The 24,689-nt window shown below is 39.3% G+C and overlaps 1 protein-coding gene across 1 annotated transcript in view; it reads left to right on the top strand.

The window, feature by feature from the left end:
- Window positions 1-24,689, top strand: part of VEGFC (vascular endothelial growth factor C) — an 81,676-nt gene that overhangs the window by 1,253 nt on the left and 55,734 nt on the right.

Here is a 24,689-nt window from a genome sequence, read left to right on the forward strand (position 1 = left end):
CATCTGAAGTCTGAGCTTTATAACAGCTCTTCCCCTCATCTCATTGTTTTGAAGACTTGTGTCATGCTTTTGGAAAGCAATCAGGACCCAGTTCATTCGTTATTCACTTGGCGGGGGGAGTGTGTGGATTACAAGCTGAGCTGGTATTCTGACTTTTTTTTCTAGGTTTGCAGCAATAGTTTTGATCTGGTTGAAGAAATAAATGTAATGTAACAGTGCTGTTTGTTTTACTGAGCGGGAGTTTTTACAGTAGCTACATGGGAAGTCAAGTTTTGACGGTGTACATGTTAGCTGTACACTTATTTTGGATATCCAAACTGTTGCAGACCATATGTTGTTAACAGGCTTCGTGCATTTCAAGTAATATTCTATATGGAGAAGGTTGCTGAATATGCTGTAGTCTCCCTCCAGATATTTCAATTACAGATGAATGTTATCAATTTTAATGTTCTAAATGCTAGTATGCTGTCAGCTTTCATATTACTTAAATGTTTATTAGGTACTCTTCAAATCTAAGTATTAAAAAATAGGAACACAAAATAAAGCCAGCTGGTCACTTATCACTTAGGCTATTTATTTTAAAAAAATGTGAAACTTAAAAAAGTGTAAAAATACCTCAACTCTCTCCAGCCTGTGACTGACTGTAAGCCAGTGAACAGAGTGAAACTGATGCTTGAGGTGTAAACCCTCAGACTATCTTGTACTGGAAAGAAAAAATCAAAACCGGAGCATGGCGCATGCTTTGCACACTGAAGTGGCTGAGATCGAACAGCTGATTGTGAAGAAATGCCCCTGAGCGATGCCATGTGTTTTCATGCACGTGTTGTAGGCAGTCACTGTGTTTCTTAAAGAAACTTCAAAGTCTTTCGGAGCTGCCGCTGTAGAGCACTGTGCAGAAGTGCAAGCACTCCCTGGAAAGAAGGGAACCGTGAGCAAACCAAAGGAAGAAAGGTCAAGAGACGGGGAAGTGAGTGGGATAGCGTGTGTTAAGCAATTACATTAACAGAAAAGTGTTTTTGTGCCTGGCTACTGGTGAGTAGCAGAGAGTGAGAGAGACTGTGCATCCCAGCGGGCTTAGTCACGTTGGGAGACACTAGCTGGGAGTTTGTTGCTTCTGATGGAACTGTTGGAGTGAGTGAGTATTGTGCATAGTTGTTGCTGTGACGAGAGAATGTGGGATGACTGTCTCAAGTAATTAGAAAGGATTAAATAAGTAAACTCTATGTAATTGTTTCAAGGAAAATATGATTATATTGTCAGTAAAAAGACATTTGCTTGAACTTTCTGAACTTGAATGAAAAATGCATGATCACTTCTGTTTGTAGATACTACGCTTCCTCTGGTTTAACTTTCCACCCCATGCTGCTGCATTTTATACTGATGCCTAAGTGCAGGTTATACAGCCTTTTGGGTTGACTCTTTTATGACTTTTTTTATTCCTCTTTGCTTCCTATTTTAAGAAGGTCAGCCTTAGAAACGTTTTTTTAGAGTGTGGGTGAAGTTGAGGGTCCTCCAACACAAGAGGCAGAAAATAGCATTGTGTTTTTATGCAGGTGAGTGTTATATATTAGTTATATTATTTTTTTTCCTGGAGATGTGCAGCAACTTGGAAGCATTACAGATAAAAATAGTAGCGCTTCTTCATATATAGCTCTTGCAAGGGCATGCTCTGCTGCAACTGGGCACTGATAAGCTTGTGCAACACTGCCTCCTCTCCCCTCCCCCCTTTTTTTTTTCCTTCAGCCGTAGGGCAGTGCTCATTATTTGGCAAGATTACAGGGCCCAGATTAAGACTTCTCAGATGAACTGTCTGATCAGTGGATGGGGAGCGACCCCTGCCCGTAAATCATCTCCTTTGGATTTCCTGCACGGCCAGGGAGTTCCTCCAGCGTGCAGAACCTCATGCAGCTGGCTCTGCCACCTCGCCCCCTGGCACGCAGCCGTGCCCCCAGCGCTTTGTGCCTTTGGCACGTCTTTGAGTCAGCAATGTGCAGCAAATACGTGCTGTCTACCCAGGAGCTCAAAGTGTACTTAATAATAATACCTTATTGTTTGCTGAAAGCTTAAAAATGAGCTGGAGGGGCTATGTGGGCATTTTGGGTATGAACTAAAATTCTGAAGTTACTGAAATGAAGGCGTGACAGTGGCATGTACCTAGACTGAATTAATGGGAGTGTGGTAACAATAGCAGGAATAGGTTATTATGGTAACAATAATGGTAACAGTAGCACGGTAACAATAGTGGGAAAAATGCTAGTGACACAGCTAGGAAGGCTTTTTGAAGTCGCACCTTCGTCTTGCTACCTAGTCAAACTTTTAGGATTATGTGGCAATGCAAAAGTAGTATTGATCGATCGTTCCACATCAGTTTAGGAGGTTTGAAACTATAAATACCCAAGAATTCTTAGTTTTGCATTAAAATATGAATAACAACTGAAAATTTGAATTTATTTGACTGTTTTTAGGTGTGTCCCTGAAAGTGGCAATGGGGCCTCTCTGTGCAGACAGCTATACAGAACAGTCTTTGTGCTTTGATTTTGTGGATTTTTTTTTCTTTTTCTCACCCTCGTGAAAATAGGTGCCCTTACATGAGCTCCCTTTATCTTGGATGCTATCTCAGCTGAGACATACCTTTATCATCTTAATTATATTTTAAATCTGACCTAATCATAACATGCTGCTAGTTGATGGCTAATGGTATTTAAATACCATTCATGTGGGAGTGGGAGGAAAGCAGTCTGTCAGTTTCTGAGATTTCTTCCTTTCCCTACATCCTGATGGTGTAATCTCTAATCTACCGTGTCATAGCCAGCTCTAAGTTTATGAAGTATGCCTTACTCTGTGCCTTGATGCTTGCTACGCACACTGGTAAGAGATGAGGCTGGATTTTCCATGCTGCTGGAGCACTGCTACTTTTCATAAACCTCATGCCCAGTAGTCAATTAGTGCTAAAATGAGTAGGCAGAGAGAAGGTTTTTTTTTTAATGCTGTTACTATTTTGTCTCCAGCAACTTTCCTTTTTATAAAAGTGGCCACTCTCTTTTTGGATGAACATGCAAAGATGCTGTCTTTTTGGGAGGCATGACTTGGATCAAATGCAACTAGATGAACCTGAGGAATGTAATAGGACCTATTGTGAAGACTAAGTACAGCTTCTGCAAGTGGAATTGTTAAACCTTTGCCTAGCTTTTTCTGTGAGGAGAGTACAATACTAAGCTCCAAGAGCTCGTGGCACTTCCTAGTTCTTGGTGTAAGTACGTGCATTCCTGGGTATCTTGTGTAAGCACACTTATGTGTCTGTGAGGGATTTCACAGGATTGCTGCTGACAAATAACTGCATTTCTGAAGGCTCTAAAAAAAACCTGAGGATTAACTAACTGCAGTATTTGAAGGCTTACAGAAACATCCCTTCAAAAATATTATTTTTAAGCTCATTTAGGTTCAATGTCTTTTAAGCTTCTGCATGTTCTTCAAGGGTGTGTGTTCACTTATTTTAGAAAAAATAAACCATGACTTGCTGTTCTTGCTGTTGCAGCTAGAGTGGTGGTAATAACCATCTCCCATTGATACTCTGCATCCAGAATAGGAAGTCTGCCTAGAACCTCATGTTCAGCTGCTGCTTTTTTGAATGTGGTCAGTGATTCATTAAAACAAAATGCTTGGAACAAAAGAAATCCATATGAAGTCAGACTGGTATCCTATCAAGTTTAATATCCTTGTTTAATGTAAAAAATGTGCTACAGCTGTTTGTAGAATGAATTATAAGAAATTCCAAGTAAGGTTGTTATTTGAAAGATGTAAGCTCCTTCAGAGTTGCATAAGAGTTAAATATCTTATAAAGTCTTGAATTTAGTTTAGTAACTGGGATAAGTATAATTGTTTCATTGACTATTATAAATATTCAATAGCTGTACTTTGGGAGGAGGGGATTTCCATCCTGATTTTTAACCTGAGTGATGTGTAAGTACCATGCATATATAAGGATCTGCATCAAAGACAGTAATGGCTGCATAAATTGCAACAGAGTTTTAATTTAAAACATTGATAGCTTAGAGGAATCATGAAGGGGCTGTCTGAATTCTTATTTTATATGAATTTGTCAGCTTTTTTTTCATAGTATTAAAAAATTGTTTTCTGTTTATGTCACCAGAAGTTTTTCTGATGACTCAATAATAATGCATTGCTCTATTTTCTCTCCCTTGTTGCATTTCAGAATTTAGTTATGAAGTAGCTAAATCATAAGTCATTTACTCTTCTGTTCTTATGTTGTCATCATTGTAAATCAATCTATCTCTTTCGTATTTTTTTTTGAATTTTCTTGATTTTCTTTAGCCATCTTTCTAAGACGGCTAAAACTCCTTGCAGATATTTAGAGACTTTATTTGCTGGTGGAGTGAATGAGTATTTTGGTAAGGTGCTCCAGTTAGCAAAGTAACCAAGAGGAATGCAGTTCATTCAGAAGGAAAATAAAAAGCACAAGAAAAAACACCTGACAACTGGAGAAAAAAAATCTAATAGTAGTAGTTAGTAGATTTTGGCTAGGCTGTAGTTCTCCCCAGGTATGGGTGACTTCTGTTTTTGTCATCTTCTTACAGGATGGGTTGTCTTCCTAGGAGTGGTTACTGAGTATTACAGAAGTAGTAGTTTATCTTTTGTATGGAATTCTTGGTTCCTTGATTGGGGTTAACTTCAATGAAAATTGGCTGTGGAAGTTAATGACACAAATTATCTGATATCTCCGTCACCCTGAACCGTGTTGAAAGTGTTTCAAATCCTGTTCCTCATAAAAGAAAGCAAGGCTTTTTGTCCTGGGTAAGGGGGAAAAAAATATTGGCAAAGAGTTTGGAGAACTCTTGGAAGACACCAGATGGCTGCAGGGGGCAGTGGTGTTTGTGTCTGGTGTCACAGATGTTGCATCCCCTATGTTACCCTTGCATGCTTGTGGCTGTGTTGTGACATAAGTAATTTCAACAATGAGATGTCATCTGCCTGTGTCATTCAGAGCGAAGTCCTTTATACCATAAAATGTTTTCGTTCTTTGACTTATCCAAGAGCTGTGCTAAGTTGCCAGAGAAGAGAGAACAATTCAGCAGAGGGGATTACTTCTTTGCACAGTAGTAGTGCTTGATAATTTCCTCAGTCTTTTTCCAAAGGAGATCCCTAGCACAGCCACCGTCCCCCCCCCCCCCCATGTGAAAATTTCCAGGACTTCGTAAAGATGTAAAACTGTAGATTTCCTACTAGAGGTTATTCAGAAGAAGCAAAAGTAGTCCCTAGCTGCCCTTCAACTTTCTTTGACTGCAGAATTTGTCAGACCAGAATGTATTTGTGGTGGACTGCTCCAGCTGTCTAGAGTGTACTTGCCGCATCACGCTATTTAGAGCCAAGTTGCAATACTTAGAGCCAAGAGAAAAACTGGCCAAGTGAAACTTCACACGTTAGCTGCTGTCTACTTACTCATGTTTGTGATTTGGGGGTTTTATGGGTGTGGTTTTTGGTTTTCCAAATTGGCCAAGAGAGATGCAGCTAGTAATAACTTCTGCAGTCTGCTGAAAAGAACACATTCTCATCAGATAAACAAGGAAAAGCAATTGTAGAAGTTGAGGTATTACTTCCAGGTCAAACATTAGTTTTGGCAGAGCTTTTGTAATTCTGATACAAGAGCCATTCCCTCCTTTTCCAAATAGGTGGCTTAATGTTTGTTACCTCCAAGTATCCGTATACACAGCCATGTGAAGAAAGTTGATGGTTGTGTGAGATGTGCTGCCAACAGATGTTGAGATCCAAGTTCCTGCTCCACTGACTCTAATCCCAATTTTGTGTGATTCCCGCTGGTGAAGTGGTTGAGGGCAGCTTGCAGAGATTCCCTTTCATGAGCCCCCTGGGAGCCAAAGCCAGCCCAAGCTGACAATGCTGTGAACCTGTTTTCATTCTCAAGGAGCTCATAAGCATCAAGACTGGGAGCTGTGGACTTTTTTCACAGAATCACAGAATCGTCTAGGTTGGAAGAGACTTCCAAGATCACCTAGTCCAATCTCTGACCTAACACTAACAAGTCCTCCACTAAACCATATCACTAAGTTCAACATCTAAATGTCTCTTAAAGACCTCCAGGGATGGCGACTCAACCACTTCCCTGGGCAGCCCGTTCCAATGCCTAACAACCCTTTCAATAAAGAAGTTCTTCCTAATATCCAACCTAAACCTCCCCTGGCGCAACTTTCGCCCATTCCCCCTCGTCCTGTCACCAGGCACGTGGGAGAATAGACCAACCCCCACCTCTCTACAGCTTCCTTTAAGGTACCTGTAGAGAGCGATAAGGTTGCCCCTGAGCCTCCTCTTCTCCAGGCTGAACAAGCCCAGCTCCCTCAGCCGCTCCTCGTAAGACTTGTTCTCCAGACCCCTCACCAGCCTCGCTGCCCTTCTCTGGACTCTCTCGAGCACCTCCATGTCCTTCTTGTAGTGAGGGGCCCAAAACTGAACCCAGTACTCGAGGTGCGACCTCACCAGGGCCGAGTACAAGGGGACAATCACTTCCCTAGACCTGCTGGCCACGCTGCTTCTTATGCAAGCCAGGATGCTGTTGGCCTTCTTGGCCACCTGAGCACACTGCTGGCTCATATTCAGCCGACTGTCAACCAATACTCCCAGGTCCTTCTCTGCCAGGCAGCTTTCCAACCACTCATCTCCCAGCCTGTAGCTCTGCTTGGGGTTGTTGTGTCCTAGGTACAGGACCCGGCACTTGGCCTTGTTGAACTTCATGCAGTTGACCTCAGCCCATCGGTCCAGCCTATCCAGATCCTTCTGCAGAGCCTTCCTACCCTCGAGCAGATCGACACACGCACCTAATTTGGTGTCATCTGCAAACTTACTGAGGGTGCACTCAATCCCCTCATCCAGATCATCGATAAAGATATTAAAGAGGACTGGCCCTAATACTGAGCCCTGGGGGACTCCACTAGTGACCGGCCTCCAACTGGATTTGACTCCTTTCACCACAACTCTTTGGGCCCGGCTATCCAGCCAGTTTTTAACCCAATGAAGCGTATGCCATTCCAAGCCACGAGCAGCCAGTTTCTTGAGGAGAATGTTGTGGGAAACGGTGTCAAAGGTAGACCACATCCACAGCCTTTCCCTCATCCACTAACTGTGTCACTTTGTCATAGAAGGAGATCGGGTTCGTCAAACTTGGTTTCACACTTATTTGCACTTAAAAGTGCTCTAAAAATTGGACTCCAGGAACTGCCTTGTCCAGGTGTTCTCACTTTGAGCTGTATACATATTAGAGAAACTTAACATGGAGAAAGAAAAATTTCTGAATAGCTTAAAACATAAGGAGAGCCTAAACCAAAGAAAACTTTAAGGGGAAATGTGCTTGAACGGCTTTGCTTTCATTTATTCATTTGTGGGTGGGATGGGAGGAGAAGTATTTCCACAATTCTTGGATATTATTTTGGTATGTTTTAAAAGTAAAAATCAGAATTTCTCTGGAAATCTTGCCTGTAGAGCTCTGAGAACTCACCACAGACTTGATCTGTCACTCTTCTTGACCAACATCTGCTAAGTATTGCAAACTGCGGCAGCGTTGTATTTTCTGTAATCTGGAGACTAAGATGACACCATGACACTGGAAGTCAAAAAAAAAAAAAAAAGGCATTTGCTTTTCTTATCCCTAAAATGGTAGTTTATTTGATGTAATACTGATGACAAAAATCTCTGCTTGCTTCCAGTCTCTCTGTTACTTGGAGAACACCACTCCTACTGTTTCTCTTTATTTCTAATGCAGAAAAGGCAAATTATGTAACATCAGTTGTTCCGTTTATGGATGTTTGTATCTGGCAGCAGATAAACTTGATAGAAAAAAACATTGCCTGTGAATGTAATAGTGCCAAGACTCTTGATAGAGACAGTGTGTATCCCTTTTGTAGAATTCCTATTTACGGTTAGATTGACAGAGTAATTAACTAAGGAAAGTAAGAGATGCGCTTGTGAGGTAGCGGCTTACTGACATTTATCTCTTGCCTAGGGACAGATGTTTCCAAATAAAAGCAGAGCCTATGACTTCCTCTTCTCCCCATCCGCTCCCCAACAAATCTTGCATAACAGGCAGAATGCTGCTGTGGTACAAACATGACCATTTACTTTTTTTTTTTTTTATTCATGGATGTCAAGGCACTCTTGTTAACATTTCAATATTTCTTTTTGGTAAGGATTTTTTTTTTTTAATTTTCTTTATATCTTCAGTATTGAATATTCTGTTATTTGGAAGAAGTCAGATAACCTTGCTAATAATCAGCAGGTTGCTATTGTTGAATCACTGTAGGTTCAGTAAAGATGGAGAAGTGTTTTTTCCAGGAAGAAAGATAGCAATGGGCAATTATTTTGTCCTTCCACTTGGGTGTGTTTCTGGCTGGCTAGAGAGGAACAAAATGTCAGTTTCATTTTAAAATACCAAGAATCATGACATACAGGCTGCTGGGCACACCTTGTAGGAGAACATTAACAGTGACATGACTGCATATCATGACTGTTGGGCTGTGTCCTTTCTAAAGTTTCATATCCTTTCACAGAGGTTTCATCTAAACTGTCAGGCAGCAGAAGCCAAGAAGTTAGGCTCAAAATCAAATTCCCAGGGGATCTCCTTGCTGGACCATTAGTGGTGCTGAATCTGGGGCTTCTGCCTTGTGTTCCCAGGTGTACCTATGGCATGAGAACATACTTTATTGCACATACAATTCAGAAAGGTCTGCTCACTTGCTGCTCAGCCAGTGACGCCATAGCGCTGGGCATGTGAAATGGTTTGGACCCTGCTTAGGAGGGAATTTGCTGTGGTTGTGCTGGGGAAGGTGAGTTTGATAACAGTTTGGGCTCAGGTGAAGATCAGGCTGTCTCCGAATAGCAGATTGGGTTATATAGTGGTGTCTTTGCAGATACAGTTCCTTCCCAGGACCGTGGCACTCAAAAAGACTAAATGCAGCCTGTGCAACTGAAAGGGGTGGAAAGTGATGGGTGGAAAAAATGCTTGCTTTTTATGTTGTTTTTTCTCCTTACCCAGTAAGAGCCTACCTATTTAGCCCTGATCATCAACTGTGAAGAATGATCAGGATCCTTAAGATTAATGAGAACCCTGCTTCTTTTCTTCTCTGTGTGGCTGGGTCAGTGAGTGATCAAATCGCTAGAAACAAATGAAAAGAGTAAAGCCCTGGAGAGGAATTCTGAGTACTTTCTTTTTCCAAATAGCAGTGGAAGGACTGATAAGGCAGTAAAAGCATATTGAACTGCAATCTTGCAGCAGGAAGTAGGTGAGGGAAGTAGCAGGGAAGGATTTTCAGAAGCCGGGACCACATTCTTCAAAGGGAGGGAGAATTCGGCTGCTTTATTGGATGAGGTAGAACCAAAGAGTTAAGCAAACTCTGAACAGTCATTATTAATCTGGATTAATAGCATTAAAAAGGTCTTTGTAGTAATGAAACTCTTTGAATATCTGAGCATAGCTAACAGTTTCAGAAAATTAATGAAACTTTCAAATCCTCATCTCTTATGACAGATGGATGATCTGTGTTTTTCTCCTGAGCCTTTAAGTAGCTGCTTTACTCCATGATTAGTTGGCTTGTGTATGTATTTTGAGTATTGAAGTGACATAAGAGTAGAAGAACGGTGGCTGTACCTGGTCAGACAAAATGCCTGGTTAGCCCTTTACGCTTTTCAATAGTATCCAACGTGGGTGACTTCACTGCGCAGCCCCTGCTGCACACCCACTAAGCCCCGCTGAAGTGACACGGGATGACTTGGAGAGCGACGACATTCTTGTCAGAGACCTTGTGCGTGGCACATGATGAGGAGCAGTCTGTCATGCTCCCCTCTTCTCCCCCAGTTTGTTCCACCTGTAGCCATGGGCACGTCTCTTCCTGCAGGAAGACATTTCCCACTGAGTCCTGATCCCCCAAAATTTCTTTTCTAACCTCTATCTGGTGAGCTGCCCTGCTGCCCCCCTGCGCATAGCATCCAGCTGGTTTGTCCCCAAGTCATTCCCTAGAAACAGCCCAGCGGGTTCATGAGCTGTTTGCTTTGTTTCTTCTCCTTTGTGTCCTGCAGAGCGATCTCACGGGAATGTCTGCGGCCCTGGTGCATGAGCATGTACTTGCTGCTGGTTCCATGGCCAACTGGGGACTTAAGCTGGAAAATTTTGACAGCAGGCATTGGCAGGGGCAGTGGAGAGAGATGTTCACAGAGTCCTGGACTCATGATGTTTCTTGGAGTGAGAGGGCAACCATGGCAACATGCACCTGGCTGCAGTCACTCTGCTGGCCCCTCCAGTACCTCTTAGGTTGTTTTTTTGGCTGGGCTTTTTCTTTCCTTTTTTTATTTATGCCCTTACCATCCAAGGCCTTGCCAAATTACAGGACCTACTTGACAACCTCCTTCTGAGCACAAGAAATGGGAAGTGTCACTACATGCTTACAGACTGCTGGCAGCAGGGCAGCCTGTGGGCTTCTTCCCCTTAAATGATGGGGAGAGGTATTTTTCTAATGTTTCACTTGACTTTTCTCCTGTGTGTTCTCCTGTGTGTTATCCCACACAGAGGCTTTTGACATCAACACCTTTTTGTATTAAGAAGTTTAGTTTTGCGTGGCTGTTCTGCTTGTTCATATGTACGTATAAATGTTTTATATATATATATAATGTATATAATAAATATATAAATATATGTATATTATATGTATATATATTGTATATATGTATACATATATAAATATATGTATATGATAAATAAATGTTATATATATATGTGTATAAAACAACAATGAAACTGAAAGAAGTTTGTCTTGAGTCTGACACTTGTGAGTTATGTATGAATCTTCCCTAGTCCTTATCCTAGACAGAGCAGGGAGCAATTCTGTCCATGCCACTTGTGATTTTACTGAGTTCTCTCCTTAGTAGTTCTTTTCCTGGGTAACAGTCCTTCATTTATATAACCTGGTTTTGGTAATGAAGCTGTTCCTTACCTTTGATCATCTGACTTCATACGTTTCCTAATTCTCTGTAAGATGGCAGAACAAGGAGAGGGGAAAGCCAGGAGTGCCTGCGGTATTCTGGATGTGGGACACCATGGATGTGTGTAGGAACACAATGATGTTTTGTTCTTTTCCCTAATAATTCCACTTATTTTAAGTCTCTTGATTGGAGAGTATTTCATAACATGTCCAACACAAGTATGATTAAAGTGCCTCTTCTAAAGAAGTTTTAAAAGTATTTATATTGAAGAATTGGATGGGGGAAGACATTTTGTAGTTATTTACTTCCTCAAAATTCTCATAAAAGCTGTTCTTAGAGGCCTGTGTTAAGACAATGTATGGTTATTTAACCTATGTGTTCATAATGCTGTGAGTTTTTCTGCCTGCCACGTGCACACGAGAGAGGTTTAGTGGGACTAGCTATCTTCAGAGTTATAAACCATGAGTTGTATATTTAATGTTTCTAATGACTTTTTTTTTTTTTTAAGAAATGAGGTGTGTTCTCAAAATAATCTGTGAAATATACCAGCAACCTTGTAAAGGTTGTCTATACCAGTTAGCAATAAAATGTGACTCTCAGGCAATAAGTATGAGAGCTTGGTTATATGCACTAACTAGGTGCATATGACTAAGCAAATTTATCTTGAACCTACCCCTCCATGCTTGCAAATTTTTAGCTTTCTGCCAAGCCTGGCCTAAAGCATCAAATGTACAAAATGCCCTTCTGAGGCAGACTAATGGTCTGGCTAGACAAGTGTTTTGCCTTTAACAGTCTCAGCAGAGCGTGCTGTTTAGGGAGAACACTTGGGCTTAATCTCTTTCTGCAAGTCACTCATACCCTCCTAACATTCATAGTTGTTGGACTAAGAATATTAGAGGATACATCCCTGCCCCTTCTCTTTAGTATCTGTTTATGGATATCTTGTCCATGGATTTGTCTAGGTTCATACTGAAGACAACACAAATGGTTAGTAGATTTAGAGCTACTTCATGCCACGACTGTGACAGGAGTGTCTCTGATTTTGATGACTGGCAATATTTGTAAAGAGTTGTGGTTTTTCAGTTTGTTTTCTGAAGTTTATATTCTCTGTTGTTTTATTTATTTATTATTATTATTCCTTTAAATCTTGTGTATCACAAGAATCAAACACAAAAGTAATTTTCAGTAGTGAGAGAATAAAATTGTTTGTTTGGGGATCTGGGATATGTGTATTGAGATTTTCAAAGTCTAAAGAAGAAACATAAGTGTTATTTGATTCTTTCAAAAATACTTCAATCAAATACAGATGTATTTTGGCCAGTCACAGGGATTAGGGCCAACGTCAAATTGCTGCCTCCCACCCCTCACAACCGCTTTCATTGAGAAGCCACTTTTACTTTAATCTTTAGACATTTATTACATGCACAATGTCTTTTCAGTTCCTTTCTGCCTGGGGTTTTGACAACTTTGTGCAGAACTTTTCCAAAGGACTACAGTACTTTCCCAGAGCACTATAGGTCAGAATCAAAATCTGGGCCTCTTTAGAGATGCTTTGTTGATGGGAACTTTTATTATGGGATTTGTTTGTAGGAACTTCCACGTTCCAAATGTCACTTGGTGAGCACAACTGCCGTACACTGAGTATAGGGGTAAACAGAGGATCCTATCTTGGTCTTGATGCCCTACTTCATTTAAAAATATAGGAAGAGTTGCAGGGATATTTAGAGAAGGAAAGTGAAGGAGTTGGATCGTCCACACTTGAGTCCCAAATTTCTGTTCATTCCCCCTATCTCCTTTTCCAGGAGGAAGGAAAAGATAAGGGAATTAAGGGAAACCTTTCAGGTAAGGGTTATATAATATGAACTTCAGAGGGTATGCAGCATTACCTCTTTAGAAACATCCGTATTATCCCAAAGAAGATTCTTAGTTCATCTAGGCTTTTTCTTTATGGTGGATATCTTTCTTTTCCCTCAGTAGAGAAGTAAAATTTGCTCCTCTGAGGAAATTGTGCATTTTGTTAAGCATCCCCAAGGCATATATGTTTAAATCCATATGATCATCTTTGAGATGTTGTCTGGCAAGTGATACAGTGAATAAAATGGAAGTTAGTCTTTTCTGAATAATCCTCAACTTCTTATTCTAAGTCTCTGTTCCATGTTTGTGCTAACCTATTGCATTTTGCTATTGTTCTACATATTCTTTTTTAGAACTCTGAAAACTGTATTTGGAAAGACTGACTACATTTGTAAAGACTTACATTTTTGTAATCACTGTATATTTAACTTTTCAACTGCCTGATGAGGAAGCTATAAAATTGAAAGTTTATTCTGAGCCAGAGTGGGGTGTGTTCATTAGCTAACTGGTTTCATTAGAATGGGAATTTCCTTTCTGTTTTATGTGTTACAGTGCGGTGTTGAGAGATTTAAAGTCAAGGCAAAGTCTTGCTAAGATATGGAATTGCTTATCTTATCGTAAAACTTGCACTGATATCTGAGTAGTAATCTTAAAATAAAAATGGAATTAGTAAACACTGCTTTTGGTAATCATTAAAGTGACTGAATTTCATACAAAAACTATTCTTATCCACTGCTTCCAATCCGATGTCCTTCTATAAAATTAGAATTATTTTGCAACCAGTGTCCCGATACTCAGAAATGGAAATACTTTAGCTGGACCAAAATATTGGCTTCAAAGTCTTCTGGAAGAGTGAAAGAAAAACAAACAAATTCTACAACCAGTCTGGCTCTACTCAATGATGATCATAACAGAGAAATTTCTACCACTCATTTTGGGGGCAATTTCTCTATTTTATTCCAAACTTTGGCAGAGCTGTACCTGGGAAAGACAACTCTAGAATTCTAGAATGTATATATATATATAATTTTATTTATTTGTTGTTGTTACTGAAATTTTGCTTTTTTGAGTAAAATAGGTTTTTATTTGGCAGCAAAATTACCTGTTGAACGTTTTATATTTTTTATGTGTAAGAGGTTACAATATATGAAGTAAAAGATGAAGGCAGAACTTTACGTAGTAGTTCTTTTCTTAGTATAACATGATCTGATCTTCACTTTATATTTACCACTTTTTTCTTATATATGTATAAAGTTTAGTGATATTGCAGTGAAGGGCTGGTAATACTGGACCACATTGCTAATTTAACTAGATTTAGCTAGTCATCCATGCTTCCTGGAGAAGGTGGCCCAGGATCAGGGAGAACCAGGGAGGTAACGTTAAAGAAGTTTGTAAACAGGTTAAGTACTGCAATAACATTAATTCTGCTCCTGAGCAGCTAAAATTATCCTGATAGTTTGCACAGCCATCCCATCCCTTGGTTGGTTATTATGTGTTCATGTCGAATGGTGGCAGTTGTCCAAAATGCTTTTCGTAGAAGTACTCTAAATAACATGTGATCTATATTAAACTGAGGAAGAACATATAAGCAAGTACTTGCTTCCCTTCTACTTTGTACCCAGGCTGTCAGTGACATGAGTTCAGCATCTGGAAACCTTTCTCTTGCTATACTGAAGATTTAGGGTTGCTATTTTGCTGTCATTCCACGTGGATAATGTGCCACCCTAAAGCCAAGATAAATCTACCTATATAATAGTACTGATGGACACTGCAACTGTAAATATATGTATTATATGAAAATATATACTAGTTTGCTATTTCAATAAAAATCGAGCATTCAGAAGTTAGAAAATGCCAGAATTAAAACTGATGTTAGAATTAAAACTTTAAAATTAAAGTTTTTATTTATTTTTTCAATGTTATGTTAACACTTTGGAGTTGAGTAATTTCCAGGGACTTTGAAAAGACTACCAAAAATGCTCCCAGTTGTATCATCTGTACCTGATACTGTGTTTTCAGTGGGCATGGGCCTGTGCGACCAGCTTCCAGGAGTGTTGGGAGCTCTGTCCTCCTTTCCCTGGTGCCATCCCACATCCCATCTGGTTCCACCCACCATATTCAGCCTGTTCCTCTGTCTGGCACAATGGGGCTTGGGGTTAGGAGGTGTTAAACCACACCAGCCTAGCTGCTTCCACCTCCTTCACCACAACACATTAGCTGTGCTGAATGTAATATGGGAGCTGTGAATTTGTAAGGAAACTGATCCATCTGAAGAGATGGAAGCCCATGTCTTAAGAACCTTTGTGTCTGGACCCCTTTCCCCCACAACATATACTCTCCAAGGCAGCACTGTGTAAATCCTAAAGCAGCTGAGGGGGGCAGCAAGCTGTAGCTTTAGGCTTCTGTCTTTCACCTCTGCCATTGAGCAGCTCCTGTGTTTTAAATCTTGTGCCAATTCCATGCTGCTTCCTTGACTACTTGTTTCTGTTCTTCAAACCGTGGTTTAAGCTGATCACTCCCTTTCCCTCCCTGCCTGTACCTAACCCTCTAACCTTTAATTACCTTTTTTCATGCAGATAGATGCCAACTAAACTGCACCAGGCTGACGCAGCTCTTCTCTGATCCCTTCGGCTCTGTATCTGCATGTAGCAAATTCATTCCCAAGTCAGGTCGCTGCTCAGTGCCCCTATCTCCCTCACTAGCTTCAAATCACAGCACTTTTTTCCGACTTCCCTGGCTCTTTCCTCTGACATCCAGTTGCAAACTCTAGTTCCCTTCCCTCTCCCGGTGTCCTTCCTTTTTTACCATCTTCCTCTCAGGGCAGACTGAGCCTTTTTCTGCTTTCTATTCCCTTACACTCAGGTTTCCCCCATTTATCTGCCTGCTCTGGAATTGCCCAAGAGAGAAAAATCTCACTGCTGTCATCTTATAACCAGCTGCAGGCCAGAGCTCTACACATACAGGAAGACTTCTTTCAGCAGCTTCAGGGAGAGCCTACTGGTCCTTGGTTCAAGCTTTCTTGTTTTAGCAGAGCAATCTGCCAAAGGCTCTGTTGGAAATTTGTGAGCTGCAATGGTTAGAAAACTTATTTGTTGTGCAAGTTTTGCTAAAGATAATAAAGCATGCCCCTAAGGCACCCTCTGTTTCTTTCTCTTCTCTATCACTCCAGATCATACTTCTCTGTCAGTTTAAGATGCTACAAATCTCCAGAGAGGAGGCTGCGCAGTTTTAATGTGGACAAAAAGCAGGCTTTAGGACAGATCCACACTGGAAAAAATTGAGCTTCAGGTTAAAGTCTGTCAAAATCTTTGAATAAACAACTAGAAACAAGGTCTTGTAAGTGGAAAAATGGGACCAGGTCCAGCTGAAATTAACAGCTTAACCCAGTGTTGTTTGGTACTGCTAGCCAAAACAGCATTCCTGTTGCCCACCTGCTTATTTGTCCCTGCTGGAGAGCCAATGTAAGCCTGTTGGGCCACGTTTTCAGTCTGTTTTACCTCTTGACTTCATGTGTGCACAAGGACATGGAGGGGGTGCAGGAATAAGTGGCTGGGAGCAGATGGAGCAGAGCATTGCTTGTGGCGTTAGCCCAGGGTGTTTGTTGAGCAATAACTTCAGATCACAGCGGTACAACTAACTCTGTCACGAGGGCCTATTTTCTTTTTATTTTGCAATGCACTATGAAAAAATAGGCTTAGAGCAGAAAATATCTTGAAGGAGGCAGTAATCCTTTGAAAAACACCTGTGGTTATTGGCTGGATTTATCTCACTTTATCTGCCTAGCGGTTAAGTAACTGATTCATGCTGTCTGGACTCCTGTATAACTAGAAGACAGGGAAAGGCACCTGTGAGGAATGCAGGACACTATCTCATCAGCCACTGTTTCAAGTTGTTTTCTAATTTTCAGGTTTCAGAAGTTACCACTTTGAAGTGGGCATACTGATTGGGGGGCATTAAATGAAATAATTAACGTGCACACATGCACCTGTTTCTCACGTAACCAGAGCAGGTATTTTCTGCTCCATCCCCTATTGTCCGTGTCCTCTTTGCTGAAGTTGGTGAAGTTAGATGCAGTGCTGAAGTTTTGCTTGCAGTTTAAATCCCGTCGGTTGGTGCTGAGTTATAAATAGCAAGTGGCTGAAGGAGAGGGTGACAGGGATAAAGAAAAGCAGCAGCAGAGGAGAGAGGAGGAAAGAGAAGGGAAACGGCCATGCAATTATTCCCTGAGCTCCAGCAATATGTAGCTAGAAACTGAAGCTAATAGGAACACTATACAAGATATTCTATGCTGAGAGAGTCTAAAAGTATATTTAAAATCAATAAATAAACTGTGACTTAGATCAATACATCTGATACCTAACACCAACTGTTGTCTTTATTCTTGTTCAATGCTAATACAGTGGTATTAAAGGGGAGATAATTTTAGTATGGTATTTCCTGAGGTCATATACTTTTATATAAAGTATTGTTCTGTATCCGGATGCTGTTGCTTAATTTAACTCTAACTGTAGAATAAAATGATGCTGTTCCCACCCTTATATGTATAGGCACACATGCACGCACACACAAAATGTATATATATCCATATATACACATAGGTATGTGTAGACATATCTATACATATAGATTCTTTTAAATATTATTTTCATTATATTTAATGCTTACTTAAAACTGTCAGATAACAATACTGCTATAGTTGAAGTAAAATTACTCAATTTTTTTCCATAAAATAGTGTCTTGTAATTTTATGGGTTTGTTTCTAGTAGGTCAGCCACAATTTGCAAAATTCAGTATCATAGGGAAAATCATTTAAAAATTGAAATAGTCTTTAGAAAGGTATATATTGGAAAAAAAAATACTTGTTTATTTTATACACCGCCTGAAGCTTTCTTGTCAACTCTGGTAAATGTGGACAGAGAGACCGATAGCAGGCAGACAAGTTGTTCAGGAGCTGCTTATTATGTTTGTTACAGAGTTGATAAGATGTTATACTGACACTTGTTAAGAGTACGGGATATTTACTTCTTTTTTATTAATATTTTATAAATATCAAGTTTTTAAGTCTATATATTCTTATGTTAATATACTATCAAAATCTAGTATAATGCAGTGCAGCAAGTGTGCATTATCAGGAGGAGAATTGTTTTTATTTACAGCAGACATCTTCAAGCCAAAACTGTCTTCATGCAGAGAAGCTTTTCTGTCTATTAGAAGACTGACTCTCACTCAAATCAGCGTCAGCTCTATCTGATGTGAATGACTAATAGGCTGTGTTGAGCTAACTTTGGATCCTCTCACTTAAATGTTGTCTTATGTTGTTTCATAGTTGTAAAAGTTGATAAAGATATGCATGAGACAGAAGTGATGAAGTTAATAACCTTGTTTTTATTAATCTGATGCCTTCAAACAGTTTTGTAGGTCTTTATGTCCTGATCTGCACAGACAGCAGTTCATGAACGATTATAGCTCGTTCCATAGTTCCTTCCATGATAAATGTGACTGTTCACACATGTACCTTTAAATACACTCAGAGATCTTTGTAGCAGTGCCAATGAACTGATTGCCTACACTCTGCTAACTTAGATGCCAAACATGTTTTCTCTTTCACTCCTGCTCCTAACCCACTTGCCCTCGTTTTCATCCTCCTTTAATTTTTTTTTTTTTTGAGTGGAAAAATGAGACTTGTGTCATTCTCTCACAGTTATTCATTTAAGTCAGAAGTGATTCACAGTGACCTTATTTGTTTCCCATATTTGCCCCCAAACTGTGAAGTGCAACAGAATGCATCTCCCTGCTTTAAATAGAAAGAAAGATGCTTTAAGTAGGCCATGATTAAAAAAATAGTCAATTTGTACTTTGTACTTGAAGTGTAGTTCTCTACACTAGCACTCCAAATGGTAATTTCATAGAAAATATGACAAATGAGGAACACTGAATGCAACTCCCTGTATTTCCCACTCATGGTGTGGTTTTGTTTTTGTTTTTAAATGGGAAAAGGCTGTTCAACTTCATTAGAGAGGAAATTGGAAATGAATCAATTAAAACCCTTACTTTAATCCAGTGGAGTGCCCTAATTTTTCAGCATGATAATGCTGACCCTGTCAGGCCTCTTTGTTATGACTGGCAATGAGCATTGGCAGAAACAAAGTATTAGATGATAAAATGTCTTCTTGAAAGCATGGAAACTTTATCTTAAAAAATAGTTCAACTGATTTACTGTGCCAGCTTGAATGGCCTTAGTAATAAATCGCAATTGTGTTTTATATGGCCTATAAAATGACAACCTATAAAGATAGGCAGAGTAAAAAACAAACATACGTTACTGTTGCAAAAGTATTTCCTATGTTATCTGCTACATCCCATACAAACAGTTCCCATTCCATTTTTAGTGTAAGCCCAAGGTGAACAGAGTATTAGTTAAGAGGATCTCTAAAGATTCTGTTTTGTTTTCACCCTGCTCTTTTAAAATGCATTAGAATGGAGTCCTGCATGTGGAAAAAAACAGGCAAAACAAAATAAAGAGACTTTAAACTGATGAGACCTAAAACAAAACTGTGATTTAGGTTGCGTGGGTTTTCCTTCAGGTGTTTAAAGTTGAGTATACTTGGTAGATAGGTAGACTCTATTATGGCAAGTAGTACTAGAAGAAAGACTTAAGGACACAGGAAATATTATTTATATTTGATCCTTCATTAGAGTGTTGTCACTGGAAAAGTGTCATAAGAACCTAATGCATGTAGAAGGGGAAGAAGTGAGCTGCACCAGGGAGGTACCCTCCTCCCCTCATCTTGATGGCTGTGGATCAGCCTGCCCTGGAAAAGAGGGATGGGGGAAAGAGAAATATAACTATAGAAGGAGAGAGGGAGAGGAAAATAGCTTCTAGGGAGAATCTTAAATAAATGCAGATCAAAAGGTGACTGGGAAAAGCATGCAGATATCTTTGGTAAACAGAAAATTTAAAGTGACAAAGTGCATAACAAAATTAAAAGCTGAAGTCAGAAACGTTGGTACTTTTTTTTTTTTTTTTCTTCTGAGCCATGAGAGTGACTAAACTTTGGAATAAACTGACAAGAAAAATGGTGACTTCTTGACAATCTCTTCTGATTGTCAAGTCTAGATGCCTCTCAGGTTAAGAGGTTTAAAATTTACAGGGTGTTAGATTCAGTGCTGAGATATGGAAATGGCCATTGCACAGGAATTTGAAGTAGGTGGTCTATTTCTGTGGTACCTGACTCTTCAAGCACCATACCATCCTTGTACAGGCACATGTAGCATGGCATGCCAAATCCTCTTCAGTCTGACTACAAGTACAAAAAAGCTTAAGACATCAGTCAGGGTTGGTATTTCATCAGACTGCATTGTGAATACTGAGATCTTGAAGGACTGTGTTTGGAGAGATGATTCCTGCCGCCTCTCACCCCAGCTTTATCCTTTGGCTTTATCTTTGCAGTGACTCCAGTCTATCACATTTATTATCCGCTCATCCCCACAGGTTTGCTTAATTCCTGTGTTAGAGCTGTTTTATAGCCCTGGCCTCCACAGCATTACATGGCAAGAAACTTGTGTTGCACAACCAGCTTGAGTCTTGGTGGGGAGGTGGAACTCAAACTCATTTTTCTTTGTTTTCAACCTGTTGTTTGGCTGTTTCTTTAGATTTCTATCAGATTTTGTTCTGTGGGAACTTGTGATTTTATAATTCTCATCCAGAAAGAGCTTGACTTTGTGGGTTGCCGTTCTTGTGTTTGTGCCTTTGCATTTTGAGATGGGGTGATCTGGTTATGATATGATGTAAGAGTACATGGAAAATATTTGAAATATAATCATACATGACCAAAATGCAATTATGTCCTGTCAAATCAACAGCTAATAGAAGCCTGTTTTATTCAAGTGTCTTCATCCCAAGATGCTAGTTAACAAATAACATAGAGGTGCCCATCTTTATTGTAATGAATATATATTTCATCACGTGACTGGAGATTGTGTGCTGCCTCTTACCTGTCCTTACATATCCTCTCACAAGCACACATTCTTCTTTTATATGATGGACAAATGTTTCCTTACATATCAGTAAGCTAGAGCAGCTATCATCATGATGTGCCTGTTTGTAGTTAAGTAAAGAGAGAGAAGCTGTGATCTTCCCATAAACGATATGGTAGGGAGCAAGCTGTAAGAAAATTCAGGCAGCCTCAGCTTGCCCATATTCATATATAGCAGTATCTGAAAAAGACGACAGGAGGGAGAGAAAGCTGTAGCTATGCGCAGAAGGAATTATTCTAGTGAGCCAAATCCAGTCAGTAATTTGGGCACTTCAGTCCAAATGACCTTACTGGCTTTGGAAGAAGTATCACATTTTTTAGAGTTTTTTGTTCTTGCTATGTTGTGGGCTGCTTTTTTTGTTGTTGTTGTTTCATTTTTTTGTTTTGTTTTTTAATAGCATATGTGAAAGTTTGAACTGTGATTGCCTCCAGAAGTTTTAAGTAAAACAGTAAAGGCCATGTTAGAAGATGAAAATAAGATTTGGCAATATTGCTAAAAGAAAAAAGAAATCTTTCATGCACTGTTTTGCTTTAGATAATTTGTTTTATAATTAAACGTGAACACACCACTTTTCTGAAACTAAGCATGCCAAGCAACTGAGAATACAATTTATATATTAAAATATATAAATTGTTCTGATTTAACTATGGTTCTAATTTGTTAAGGAGTTTAAAAGCCATAAACTGAGAGTTTTTTGGCTTATTTTCTCTTATTTACTCAGTTGTATATCTCAAATCTATTAAGCCAGTTGTTACTATGAGTTTGCACTAACATGTAAACAGAACTTGACCCATATTGTTGTCATAAAATGCAGACCTACGTGCAGATTCATGTGTAGAAAGAAACAAAATATGTAGCCAATGTCCCTAGTACAAATCTCATGCCTTTTTTACCCAAAACTATAACCAAGAATAGATGAAGGATCTGATCATTAGTAAGAAGGGGGAAAAAGAGGAAAACCTGCTAAGGGCCAGACTGTGTGGCCCTGCACTCAGGATATCATAGCTAACCTCTAGGCACTGAACAGATAGGGAGGGGGGAGAAACCCTGAGCAACAGCCTGTTGTGGAGCAAGACAACATGCTGAATTAGGGACTTGGTAAAAATCCCTTGGTGCTTTTGAATTTCTGATAGAAACAGTCCTGAAATACTGGATTCACATTTCTTAGGTAAACTATTAGAATGTATTTTTTTCTTGTCTTCTGAGAAGCACAAAGAAAGTGTAAGTGAGTACAGGATGATGCTTAATTTCCTTAATTTTCCTTACTGCATTATGAATGCAGTCAAGCTGTTTTCCATCTCTAACCTGTCATTTCAAAATATGGAGAGTGACTTTTTATTCGGGCAGATAACATTAGGACAAGGGAGAATGGTTTAAAACAAAAAGGAAGACATATTTAGATTAGATGTTAGGAGGAAATTCTTCACTCCAAGGGTGGTGAGGCACTGGCACAAGCTGCCCAGAGAAGCTGTGGATGCCCCATCCCCGGAGGTGTTCAAGGCAGGCTGGATGGGGCTTTGGGCAACCTGGTCTGGTGGGAGGTGTCCCTGCCCATGGCAGGGGATTGGAAGTAGAAGATCTTTAAGGTCCTTTCTAACCCAAGCTGTTCTATGAAAATCAAAACAATGATATCAGAGGAGAGTTTAGAAAGGAGTGTGTATGCCAAGCAAATGTCTGCAAACAGGAGATATGGATCACGCATTTTAGTTGACACAAATTTGTTTTCTTACTATCAAAGCTTTCCTTTCTGCTTAGTCATAACTTCTGAGTTATGTTTTTATGAGTGCAGCGAATAGAAAGGAAAATACCTGTTGCTTAGCTATTGTAGTATGCATCTTGAAAGGAGAATAGTTAGAATGTGTAAGCACTGTGTTCTGGGAAATCCTGGAGTTTTACACTGTTAAAGGTTTCTACTTGTGTATTTTGCTTCTTAGCACATCACGTCTGGCATGGTTGAAAAACTATCCAAGTTAGTGGATCCTTACTTTAAAAAAGAAAAAAGTGCATTTTTGTTGTATGCATTAGTGCTCATGTAGCAATATTATTGCAGGGATATTGCAATAGTGTTAACATTGTTATGTGTTACTTAGGTCTTTCAGTGTGATCGATCTTATTGCTCTACATCTTGCAATAGCAGGGGAAGAACCCTGCCTCAAAAGGCTTTAAAAAAAAAAAGAAACAGAAGAGACAGAAAAAGCTACACTGCTCTTAGGTTCATTTAGTAGTTCTGTGTGGATCCTTACCTACTTCACAACTGGAACAATTTGTGGTCTATCATCAAGAATAAAATATGGGCATTGATATGTAGCTGTAAAATTAATGTACTTATTTTTTGGTGTTGACCAAATTTTTTTTGACAATAAGTCAGGTATTTTTTACAATGGAGTTTCTCAAACGCAGAAATTTAGGTCAGTCTTTAGATCTTCAACTTTTCACGTATTTAAAAATCAGCTAGTGTTAGGATTCAATATGGAACTGTTTCAGAGAGCATTTTGAAGCATGTAGTTAAGAGTTTGATTTTTCATTTTTTCATTTTTTGCAAGTGCTTTAAATTAAAACTGAATTATATTAAAAGCAGGGCTAGTATTTTTAAAATTATTTTATTTTCTCTAAAAACTAGAGTGAGATGGTATAAAATAGCAAAACACACGAGCTCAGTTACCTTAGTCAGGACTTCAGTGATAGCATCTGTATTATAGGGAAGAATTCTTTTTCAAAAGCAGATATTACTTAATTAGTATGAAAGATGCTTGCTGTAAGTTTAAATTGTCATGCAACTCAAATAGACTGACGATTTGATTTTCACAGTTGCCCAGATTAAAGCCGCAATGTGACACTTAATATATTTTGATGTGATTAATTCATACCTATATCAATTTTAGAACTTAAGAACACTTCTGCTGATTAGAAAATCATAGTTTTAAAAAGGCACCTTATTTAAATGCAACATTTAGTTTCCTGTCTGATTCACTTTCCAACTCTTGAAATACAGTTGAGGTGCTTCTGGTATTATGATTTAAGCCCCTACTGTAGTTAAATACTGAAGTGCTTTAAAGCATCATTTGGAAAGTGAAAGAAAGCTGTTATGTTCTAATTGCTCATTTTTAAGAATTCTTATCTGTCTTGTGTTAGTCATAGTTAATTTGCTTTTGCTTAAATTTTTTTCTTACTGTGATGATATGTAAGAAAGATAAATTGTAGCCACGCACATAAACTAAGTGTAAATACCAATTATCACTACATTATGGGCTTATTTAAACAAAGAGGGTCTATGGCAAAGGCTTCTTTAAGTGCTCCTGTAAACTCCCTTGAGGAGATGACTAACTGTGGACTAGCCTGTATGAATTATTGCAAACGGCAGTGAGACTGAATGAGTTTGGTTAATGCCCCTTGTTATTTCCTCTTCTTACATCTTCCGCTTCAGATCACTTTCTGTGTAATCCACAGGCTGAAGATTTTGGGGGTTATGAAGGCAGTACTAATTCTTACAGAGTCTCAAATCTCGTTCTATAGATTCAAGCACCCCATGTGTTTGGTTCATCTTCTATCAAAACCGGTGGATGTTCCACTACTGATAGCAGTGGGGGTTGGACCAAGCGTGTGTATTTGCGTAGCAAATGTCTCTTTCATTGAAAGCCGGTATCTGAATTAGAAGCTTTACTTGTCCAAGTGTGATTTGCAGACTTCTGCATTGTTTTGTGTCACATACAAGTTTGTTTTCTTTTTAAGAGAAGGAAGTATGATTTCTGTTTTGCTGTCCTTCTACTGCCTTACATTATTTGAAAGTAAGATAACGCTTTATA

The sequence above is a fragment of the Anser anser genome (genome assembly GCF_964211835.1).
Source record: "Anser anser genome assembly, chromosome: 4".
NCBI lineage: Eukaryota > Metazoa > Chordata > Aves > Anseriformes > Anatidae > Anser > Anser anser.